At 42.4% G+C, this 10,479-nt stretch overlaps 1 non-coding gene across 1 annotated transcript; it reads right to left on the bottom strand.

The window, feature by feature from the left end:
* Positions 1-10,146: 10,146 nt before the first annotated feature.
* Positions 10,147-10,256, bottom strand: LOC150059130 (U6 spliceosomal RNA). Its single transcript, XR_016536732.1, has one exon. It is a non-coding gene; the product is annotated as a U6 spliceosomal RNA (small nuclear RNA).
* Positions 10,257-10,479: the final 223 nt, after the last annotated feature.

Below are 10,479 nucleotides of genomic sequence, written 5' to 3'. Positions count from 1 at the left end.
GGAAGTGACTAACAATTCAGATGAGGAACAGGACCCGAAAGAGGGAAAAGGCTTGGAGGAGGCGGCTGCTAGGTATGAGGAGGGTAGGTATGGAGTTCAACGACCTCTTCTGGCCGGAGTGTCTAAAGGAAATGAGCAAGAGAGAGCCATGCCCTCTGCGCCCCCGCCTTATCCTGTGGCGGCGGGAAAAAGTCATTTCATAAAAGGAAGCACTTGGTCCCGCCTGGCGGCTGCGTTCCCAGTTTTTGAGAACCCAGTTACCCAGGAGAGGACCTTTGAACCAGTCTCCTATAAACAGTTAAAGGATTTGATGGAGGCAGTACGTAATTATGGAGTTATGGCCAGTTATACCACTACCTTGCTTAGAAGACTAACTGTTAATGCTATGACACCTAATGATTGGTATGAGGTCGCGCGGACATGCCTCGATTATGGACAGTTCCTTGACTTCAGGTCTATAGTTATGGACAGAGCTCAGGCTCAATATAGAGTAAATGTACAAGAAGGGCGGCCCGAGTGGACTGTGGACATGCTCCTAGGGCAAGGACAATGGGCTGCTGATCAGACAAACTTCCCCTGGGATGTTTATAAACAAATAAATGAGGTTTTTTACAAGTCCTGGAGGGCAATCCCAAACAAAGGCCAGGTCACTGGCAGCCTCACCAAAGTTACTCAAGCTGTCACGGAGTCATTCTCCGATTTTGTGGCCCGTGTGCTCGAAACGGCGGAGCGCGTTTTTGAAAATCTTGAAGTCTTTATGCCAGTTGTCCAACAAATTATTTTTGAGCAATGTACAAAGGAATGTCAGAGAGCTATTATGCCGGTCAAGGAAAAGGGCCTGGAAGCATGGATAAAAGCCTGCAGGGAAATAGGGGGGCCATTAACTAATGCAGGCCTGGCTGCAGCTGTACTGTCAGCCACCCGAGCGGCCAAGGACTCTAAAGGTAAAGGATGCTTCAAATGTGGCCAACTTGGACACTTTAAACGCCAGTGTCCCAGAACTGCTCCCCAGGGTCCTCAGGGAGTTCAAAAGATGCCAGGAACATGTCCTAGGTGCAAGAAGGGAAAACATTGGGCCAATGAATGCAAGTCAGTAAAAGATATTAATGGACAGCCCATTCCTTCTCTTAGTACAGACCAGGAGCCAAAAAGCCGGATAAGGGGCCCCCGTCCCCAGGGCCCACAAATTTATGGGGCACTTCAGACTCCGGCACCTGTTCCCAGCCTACAGCAGCCAGTTCGGCCAGAAGGGCAACCCCAGGCTCCGCAGGGTTGGACCTCTGTGCCTCCTCTGGATTGGTCTTAACTCCAGCCATGGGAGTACAAATATTGGATACTAATGTAACTGGACCATTAGAAAGAGGCACGGTGGGATTGGTGTTAGGGCGCTCCTCCTCCACCTTAAAAGGACTAATAATTTTCCCGGGCGTTATAGATTCTGACTATTCAGGAGTAATCAAGGTTTTGTGCCACTCCCCTTACGGAGTAATCTCTATAGCCCCGGGAGATAGGATTGCCCAGCTTTTAATTTTACCTTCAAAACATGAAAACCTTCCTTCACTACAAAAGGAAAGGGGAGCCACAGGCTTAGGCTCCACAGGGATTGATCTTGTATGCCTGTCGATGGAACTGGACCAGAGACCCATGCTATCCCTACAAGTAGAGGGAAAGTCCTTTCTTGGCCTGGTAGATACCGGAGCCGATCGGAGCATTATTTAATCAAAGGCCTGGCCCAAGCAGTGGCCATTACAAAAATCTTCTCAAACTTTACAAGGACTTGGATATGCTAATGCTCCCTGTGTTAGTGTTAAAGAGTTAGTGTGGAGAACTGAAGAAGGCCAACAGGGAACAATCCAACCATTTGTAATCGACGTCCCTGTTAATCTTTGGGGACGGGATGTGCAACAACAATTAAAACTTAAACTGACTAATAATTATTCAGAAGTTAGTCAAAACATCATGAAACAGCAGGGATATGTTCCAACTCAAGGGCTTGGCAGATGTCTTCAGGGACGCCCAGAACCCGTTGAGCCTGCTCCAAAATTTAATAGGAAAGGATTGGGTTTTTCCTAGGGGCCACTGAAACAAAAGCTTCCATCAATAATGTGGTACCCATACCCTGGTTGACTCAGAAATCGGTGTGGGTCCCCCAGTGGCCCCTTTCACAAGAAAAATTGGAAGCTGCAAAAAATTTAGTTGAGGAACAGTTAAAATTGGGACACGTTGAGCCCTCTGTATCTCCCTGGAACACACCCATTTTTGTTATTAAAAAGGCTTCTGGCAAGTGGAGATTGTTACATGACTTAAGGGCAGTAAACGCGCAAATGCAGGTCATGGGACCAGTCCAGAGAGGACTTCCTCTACTTTCAGCGCTGCCCCGAGATTGACCTGTGTTGACCTTAGACATTAAAGATTGCTTCTTCTCAATACCCCTTTGCCCTGAGGATAGAGAACGTTTTGTCTTTACATTGCCCTCTGTTAATCATGAACAGCCAGATGTCCGGTATCAGTGGAAGGTCTTGCCTCAAGGCATGGCTAATAGCCCGACTATTTGTCAACTGTTTGTGGATTCGGCCCTGCTGTCAGTTAGACAGGAGTTTCCCCTGGTAAAAATCATTCATTATATGGATGATATCCTGCTAGCTGCTTCCTCTCTTGAGGTACTTCATAAAGCCTATCAACAGGTGGTTTCCCTACTTGAACAGAGAGGGCTTATTATTGCCCCTGATAAAGTACAACAATCCAAGGTGGTAAAATTCTTAGGCGCCATTGTTACTCCTGCCTTTATTCGACCTCAAAAAATTTCTATTCGAACTGCCCACCTAAAGACACTCAATGATTTTCAACAACTGTTGGGAGACATCAACTGGATCCGGGGATATTTAAACATTCCTCGAGCAGAATTACTGCCTTTATTTTCCATTTTGGAAGGTAACCCGGATGTCACATCTACACGAAAACTTACCCCACAGGCTTTTGCGGCCCTAAAAAAGATTGAAGAGGCAATAATTAAGGCTCAAGTGTGTCGTTATAATCCAGGTCAATTACTTATGTTGTGTATTTTAAAGACAAAGAATTATCCTACAGGGGTCTTATGGCAGGACGGCCCTCTGTGGTGGCTTCATGGTAATTCTCTTGGAGCAAGAACTGTTCAATATTTTCCTGAGCTTGTTGCAACTCAAGCCCTATTGGGCCTAAAGTATTGTTTGATGCATTTTGCTAAAATACCCGATAAATTAATTATTCCCTATACCAGGAATCAGGTGGAAACTTTGGCTGCCACTGTGGATATATGGGCGATTTTATTATGTGCCTTTCCCAATATTATTGATAACCATTATCCCAAGCATCCCCTGCTTGCCTTTGTAGAGAGAAATTTGGTTTATTTTCCTATTATTACCTCTAAGAAGCCTTTGGCTACAGCCTTGACTATTTATACTGATGGGTCAAAAACTGGCCAGGGTGCCTTTGTGGTGGAAGGTCAAAATCCAGTCGTGTTATATTTTCGACCGGATGTTCCCCAGGTCACGGAGTGCCTGGTGGTTCTAGAGGTGTTTAAAAGATTTGAAGAGCCCTTTAATCTTTTTTCTGATTCACAATATGTTGTTAATGCTGTTAATTCTCTTGAAGTCGCCGCCTCAATTAGGCAGGCCAGCATGGTTTCTAACATATTATTACAGATTCAATCCCTTATTTTGGCAAGAAAGAATCCCTTTTATATAGGGCACATGAGAGCTCATACCTTGTTGCCAGGTCCCATGGCTAAGGCTAATGCCCAGGTAGATCAGGCAACTAGGGCCATGGTTTTGACAGCTATTGATTCTGTAGAATCAGCAAAAACTTTTCATCAGTTATATCATGTACCTGCTAATACTCTTAGAATAAGATTTAATATAACCAGACATGAAGCACGAAATATTGTTAAAGCCTGTCAGTCTTGTGTGATTTTTCTCCCCTCTCCTAATGTGGGGATAAACCCTAGAGGCTTAAAACCAAATGCCCTATGGCAAATGGATGTTACTCATTTAGCGGAATTTGGAAAATTAAAATATTTACATGTCTCAGTGGATACCTATTCTGGCATAGTACATGCCACGCCCTTGGCAGGAGAAAAGGTTTCCCATGTAAAAGTACATTGTTTAGAAGCCTGGGCGGCCTGGGGAAAACCCCTTCACTTAAAAACTGATAATGGCCCTGCCTATACTTCTCATGGTTTCCGCGCCTTTTGTGCGCAAATGCAAGTAGCCCATACAACAGGGTTACCATACAATCCGCAAGGACAAGGAATTGTGGAAAGAACCAACAAAAAATTAAAAGAAATACTTCAAAAACAAAAAGGGGGAATTGCGGAAGGAGCATCTCCTAGGGAAAGACTTTCCCTTGCACTTTTTACTTTAAATTTTTTAATTTTAAATAGTGATGATAAGTCAGCAGCAGATAGACATGCTGCCCAAAACCCAAAAATTATAACTGAGATGGTTAAATGGAAGGATGTTATTACAAATAATTGGTGCGGACCGGATCCCGTAGTAAGGAGATCCAGGGGAGCTGTTTGTGTTTTTCCACAGGAGCAGGAAACACCGCTTTGGGTCCCATTGCGATTGACGCGAAAGGTGGAAGGAGAACCCGAGAAAGGCACTGACGATGAAGATTATTCTCATGTTGGTGGCAATACTAGCAGATCCAGTGATGGCCCAGGAGAGGATTTTGTGGGCGCGGATGAAGACCTTTCCATTACCAATGCCCGTGAGTAATGCTTCTAGGACAATGGACTGATCAGTTTGAAAATCTAACCACTCAATTAAGATCAGAAATTATGTTAGTTAATAGGACCAGGATCACAATAACAGCAGGACAAGTTTTGGATTGGGTAAAAAATTCCCTGTCGTTTGTTAAGGAGTGGGCTGGGCTGGGAGTGTTTGTTGCAGCCTGTTGTGGGTTCTGTATTTTTTGCCTCTGGTTACTCTGTCGCATGAGATCTCGCAATAGAAGGGATAGAGTACTAATTGCTCATGCACTCACTGCCTTGGAGCAAGGACACTCTCCCCAAAATTTGGCTTGCAGCTTTAAAAACCAACTAAAAGTGCCCTGTACTGCCTTTGCACCCTCGAGACCTTAGTCTATTGCACGAGGAATAGGAGTACAGGCAGCCAAGAGTTGTGAAATGTTGGACAAAGTACCACTCCTGACCCTAACAGGTTAGGGAGAGCATGTGCGTCAGCATATGGGTCTGCGCCCCTAGCCCATCTCCACAAAGGGGATAGAGGGCCTGAAAGGGAGGGATCCAGAGTTGATCGCCTGGGTCACTCCTCTAGAATGGGACCTCAAGTTTTACTTTGGAGGACAGCACCTCTACTCTCTTCACAACAGGTATGTTGACTTGCTGCAACAAAACAAGAAAGGGGGAGATGTGGGGAGCCGGAGCGGCCGCCACTAAACAACCTCTTAGTTCTCCTTATTTGGTATGTGAATGCAGAGCGTTTGCTCTTTCCTCTGAGTCTGCGCGTATGACGTCAGAGGCCTGACCAATCCCGAGTTTTAAAACGGCCCTGGCAACAGAGCGACCAATGGCAAAAAACCCCGGGTTCCTTGATTGTATGTGAGCAGCTGCATTTTCCCTGCCCAGGGCCCTTTTCGCTTCCTGCTCTTCCTTCAATCAAAAGGCTCTCCAATAAAGTATGATTTGAGAAGAATCCTCGAGTGGTGGTCGTTCTTCCTCGCTGGTCGAGGAGCTCGCCGCAGGGTACAGTATTCTTGGTTGGTAGTTATTTGACTTCAGGGCATGACATATATCCTTCTAATCTCTTCTTGCTTGCATGGTCTCTGCTGAGAAATCTGGGGTTATTCTGATTGGTTTGCCTTTATAGGTGATTGTTCTCTTCTCCCTGGCTGCTTTTAGGATCCTTTCTTTGGTCTGTATTGATCCACTTCAGATTATAATGTGGCGGTGGGATGTCCTTTTCTGGTCAGGTCTGTTTGGGGTTCTAAAAGCTTCTTGTATCTGGATGGGCCTGCCCTTCTGGATATTTGGGAAGTTCTCGGAGATAATTTCCTGAAGTATATTTCCAATACCATTGACCTCTTTCTCCAGATCCTCCTCAATACCAATTAGCCTTAAATTAGGCTTCCTAATTGTATCTTGGACATCCAATAGCATTTTCTCTTATTTCCTAGATTTGAATTGACTCATTTTCTGTTATTTCTCTATAACAGCTAAATTACTTTCAACTCTGGAGATTCTGTCTTCTGCATTGTCTAACCTGCTATCAAAGCTTTCTGCTTTATTCTTCATCTCCCTTGCTTCTAATTGCTCTTTTTTTGGAACTATAATGCTTTTATTACCAGTATTTATCAAACACTAATCTTTTCATATTTCTGCAATACTGCCTCAGGTTCCCAGTTTCACATCTAAGAATAAGTGTGATTCTGTTGCAGTTTTTCAGAATAGAATGAAATCTTAGCTTTCATGGTTTGGATCTAATGAGAAGAACCATATCTACTTCTCACACAGGTATTCTGCCTTTTTCCTCTCTGACTGAGATCTCTGTGGCACTAAAGCTTACTTAGGATCAATATCTGTTGAAGAACTGTCCCCTAAGCTGCCAGAACTTGTATCTTGGCGGGAGCTCAGAACGACTCACCCTGAACCGCCGCCATCTTCTGCCGATCTCTCCTTAACTATCTTTTGTAAGTTGACTTTAACATTTTTCTTGTCCATATGCAGATTTATTCACCTTTAAATAAATGCCTAAATAGGGTCATTGCATACATATGCTTTGTTTTATTTTCAAAGCAATACGCTGTCAGTTCATTTTTCTTTCTCATGTCCATTATTTCTCATTTCCTACCCAAATTTTTGTCCTTTCATTTTGCTCCAAGATTCAAAAAGAATATACAATTTATATTCTAGCTATCAGCCCATTGATAATACTATCTATATCTATCAACTGGTAGAAATATAAAAAATGTGGGTCTAAAGTCATACAGACATATCCAATGCATATATAATGAAATATGTGTGCTGTTATACTACCATAAATTGAGTAGCATATGAAAAACTTGTACGCTTTTACTGTCCTAGAGACCAGAAGTCTAAGATCAAGTCCCCAGATAATTTAAGGAGCTGTGTGGGCACACATACTGGTTCATTCACAGTGGTTCCCTTGATGTCTTCTCACATGATGTAAAGGATAGGAGAGACATTGGGGATATTCTTTTCTGTTCTCAAGGCTAGTCCTCTACCAATTGATCAACCCCTTCTGGTTTTTTGTGAGTAGTTTATTGGAGAGAAGAGTCTCGTGGACTTTTCTGACTGGGCTGGCTTTGAACCATGATCCTCAGCTCTTAGGCTCCTGAGTAGCTAGGATTACAGGCGTGAGCCACTGGCACCCAGCAGGGATGTCTTTCATATGTATACTGGTTTTAGTTGGGAACACTTTACCATCATTACCTTATTACCTTTCAGAGGTTTCAGTCTAGATACATTACCTTGAAGGGCTGGAATTTCAACACATGAATTTTAGAGGACATCCTTTTTTCCAACTTCACTGTCATTAGATGACCTTGATTTGATACTGCACATTAATATGCAAAGAATTGGACATCATCCGCACACTACACACCACTATCAACACCTAACATTTGTATCTCATACTGTGGTAGTGACTTGGAACTGAACTTCCCCATGAAGGCCAAGGATGGAAGGTTTGGTCTCCACTTGGTTGTGATGCTGGAAATAGTAGAGGTGGGGAATAAGGAAATACTCCCTGAAGGTATAGTTCTTAGCATTTCCCTTCTTTCCTTCTCCATCCCCATGAGAGAACTGCTCCCTCCACCACACTCCTTCCCATGCTGTTTAGTCTTACCTTAGAACCAAAGTGATAGGGCCAAGATATCATGGACTGAAAATGAGCCCAAATGAATCTTTTTTCTCTTGAAGTGATTTTTCTCACATATTGTGTGGCAATGAGAGAAAGCTTCTGAACCATATAGCTCACTTTACTTTTGTTCGTGGTAGGGGAGATTTAAGCAACCTAATTATCCTAATCTCTACTAAGCCCTCTGCAATCAGTCTTTCCTTCTCAACTTTCCTCATTAAAAGAAAATCTGAGAATGAACACATATGAAGGATTTCTATGTTACTAAAGCCATTGGCACCATCTTTCTTTGTCCTGATACAATTCATGATAATCCTTTCCTTGAGTGGTGCTACCAGGCTCCTCCAGCTGTTTTTTGTTTTGTTTTGTTTTTTTGGTTGCCCTAAAGTATTTTCCAGCCATTCTTCCTGAGTAACTTGGTTGCCTGTGTCTTAAACTTTAGTTTGGCCTTCCTCTATTTGGTTACTACTCTGGGCCTAATTCATAGAATAACAGAATAAATTAAGTGTTAACTGTAGGGCATGTCACATCAAGGGTAAAAGGCCTACCTCATGGCCCAATGCTTACTTCCTGGTTTTGGAGATCCAACCTGCCTGTCTCCTAGTTGGGAGGTTTGGCTGTGGTTTGTGATGTAAACTAAGGCTACCTGGAACCCATGGATTGGCCCCACCGCCCTCTCTGACCGCACCTACCTCCCCCTGTCCTACCTACTTTTATGTTAATAGATTCCTGTTTCTTACTTTAGCCCCTGGTATCTTCCCATTAAACGAGTCTGCTGTGACATTCTCCCTGGCATGTCTGTGTCTTCCCTCTGGAGAAGGGAGGGCTGGGGGAAGGCGGCCAGCCCACCCTATCCTTTCTCGGTCTAGTCTTAGTCGGGGCGTGTTCCCTTTGCCCTTCCTGCTGGTCAGAAGGCAAAGAGTGCTAAAAACCCCGACAGTTAACATTTTTCACTTTATTCTACAAATAGGATCCATCCTTTTCTACATCTTACTGTTGTGACATAAATTTTTTTAAAAAGATTCCTAAGGCAATAAATACAGTCCCAAGTTATTCTTAATATTCAGTATATTCTGTGGACTAGGTATGCAACAATTTATTAAATTATTCTAATTTCTTGGTGTCTCATTCTTCTCTAATGTGTGAGAAATAATCTCTTTTGACTGGGTATTACTGAATCCAGTGACACATGTGTAAATGTAAGGGACACATGTAGATGAGAAACTAATAAGACCTTACAGAAGGCAACAGTGTCCTTTTGGCTTCTGTCAGTAGGTGTTTTTCTCTTTCAAATATCTGTCAGAAAACATGTGTTTTTCAGAATAATAGTACTTTTTTCATATACTTTTAATTGTAATTATTAGAAGGGTTACATTATATTCACCAGAGAAAGGTGCATTACTTCACAAACATTGATATCCTTTCTCATGTCTTGGTCCCCATTTCCCTCCCCACCCCCCATCTGGTTTTCCTCCCTTCCTTATCCTATTTCAAATAACCAAATAAGCATATATAGAATACATCAGATAACAAAGTAACAATATTGTAACAATATGAGATAACCAAGGGACAGCAAAAGAGATGAGAGATAACATAGTACATTAAGGACAACAAGCACTCATTATATGGCTTTTGTTTCTATATCCTGGAGGTTCTTTCATTTAGTGTAATACTATATGGCCTTATGTATCTAGGTTTTGCTCTATTGTAAATCTGTGCTAGGAAAGGCCAAGGTTTCTACTGGTTATAACAAATGAGGGAAATCATTTGAGTCTGGCTTACTTCACTTAATATGATTTTTTCTGTCTTTCCATTTTCTTACAAATGAGGTAATGTCATTCTTTCTGACAGCAGCATAGAATTCCATTGTGTATAAATACCACATCTTGTTGATCCACTCATCAACTGAGGGGCATCTGGGTTGGTTCCATATCTTTGCTATGGTAAATAGTGCTGCAATGAACATCATTGTGCTAGTGGATTTAGTATGTTCTTGTTTCTGGATGATTGGGAAAATGCCAAGTAGGGGAATTGCTGGGTCATAGGGGAGTTGTATGTTTAGTCTTTTGAGGAACTGCCATACTGCTTTCCATAGCGGTTGAATGAGTTTACACTTCCACCAACAATGTAGTAGTGATCCCTCCTGGCCACATCCCCTCCAGCATCTGTTTTAGAAGATTTCTTGATCCTGGCCATTCTAACTGGAGTGCTTTACTAGGTCTTTTATTATTTCATATGAAATTTTGGATTGCCTCTTCTATTTCTTTAAAAAAATAGAGAATGCTTCACGAATTTGTGTCTCATCCTTGTGTAGGGGCCATGCTAATCTTCTTTGTAGTATCATTCCAATTTTAGTATATGTGCTGTTAAAACGAGCACATAATAGTACTTTTATGCAGGACAATTTAGTGGCTTGGAGCATTGCCTCAGATGTCAGACATTCTGTATCTCAGTTCTTTTCTCATCACTTTGAAGTTACACAGACTTGGGCAAGATTCTTTATATTTATGTATCTTTTATAACAAAAGGAGATAATAGTAATCACAACATTGTTTTGTGAAGATTATATTAGTCAAACACGGTGAAGGGCTTAGAAATTACT

Source organism: Megascapheus bottae, chromosome 9, assembly GCF_031878675.1.
Source record: "Megascapheus bottae isolate mThoBot1 chromosome 9, mThoBot2.hap1, whole genome shotgun sequence".
NCBI lineage: Eukaryota > Metazoa > Chordata > Mammalia > Rodentia > Geomyidae > Megascapheus > Megascapheus bottae.
Note: the sequence above shows the minus strand (reverse complement) of the source record. Positions and strands in the feature narration are given on the sequence as shown.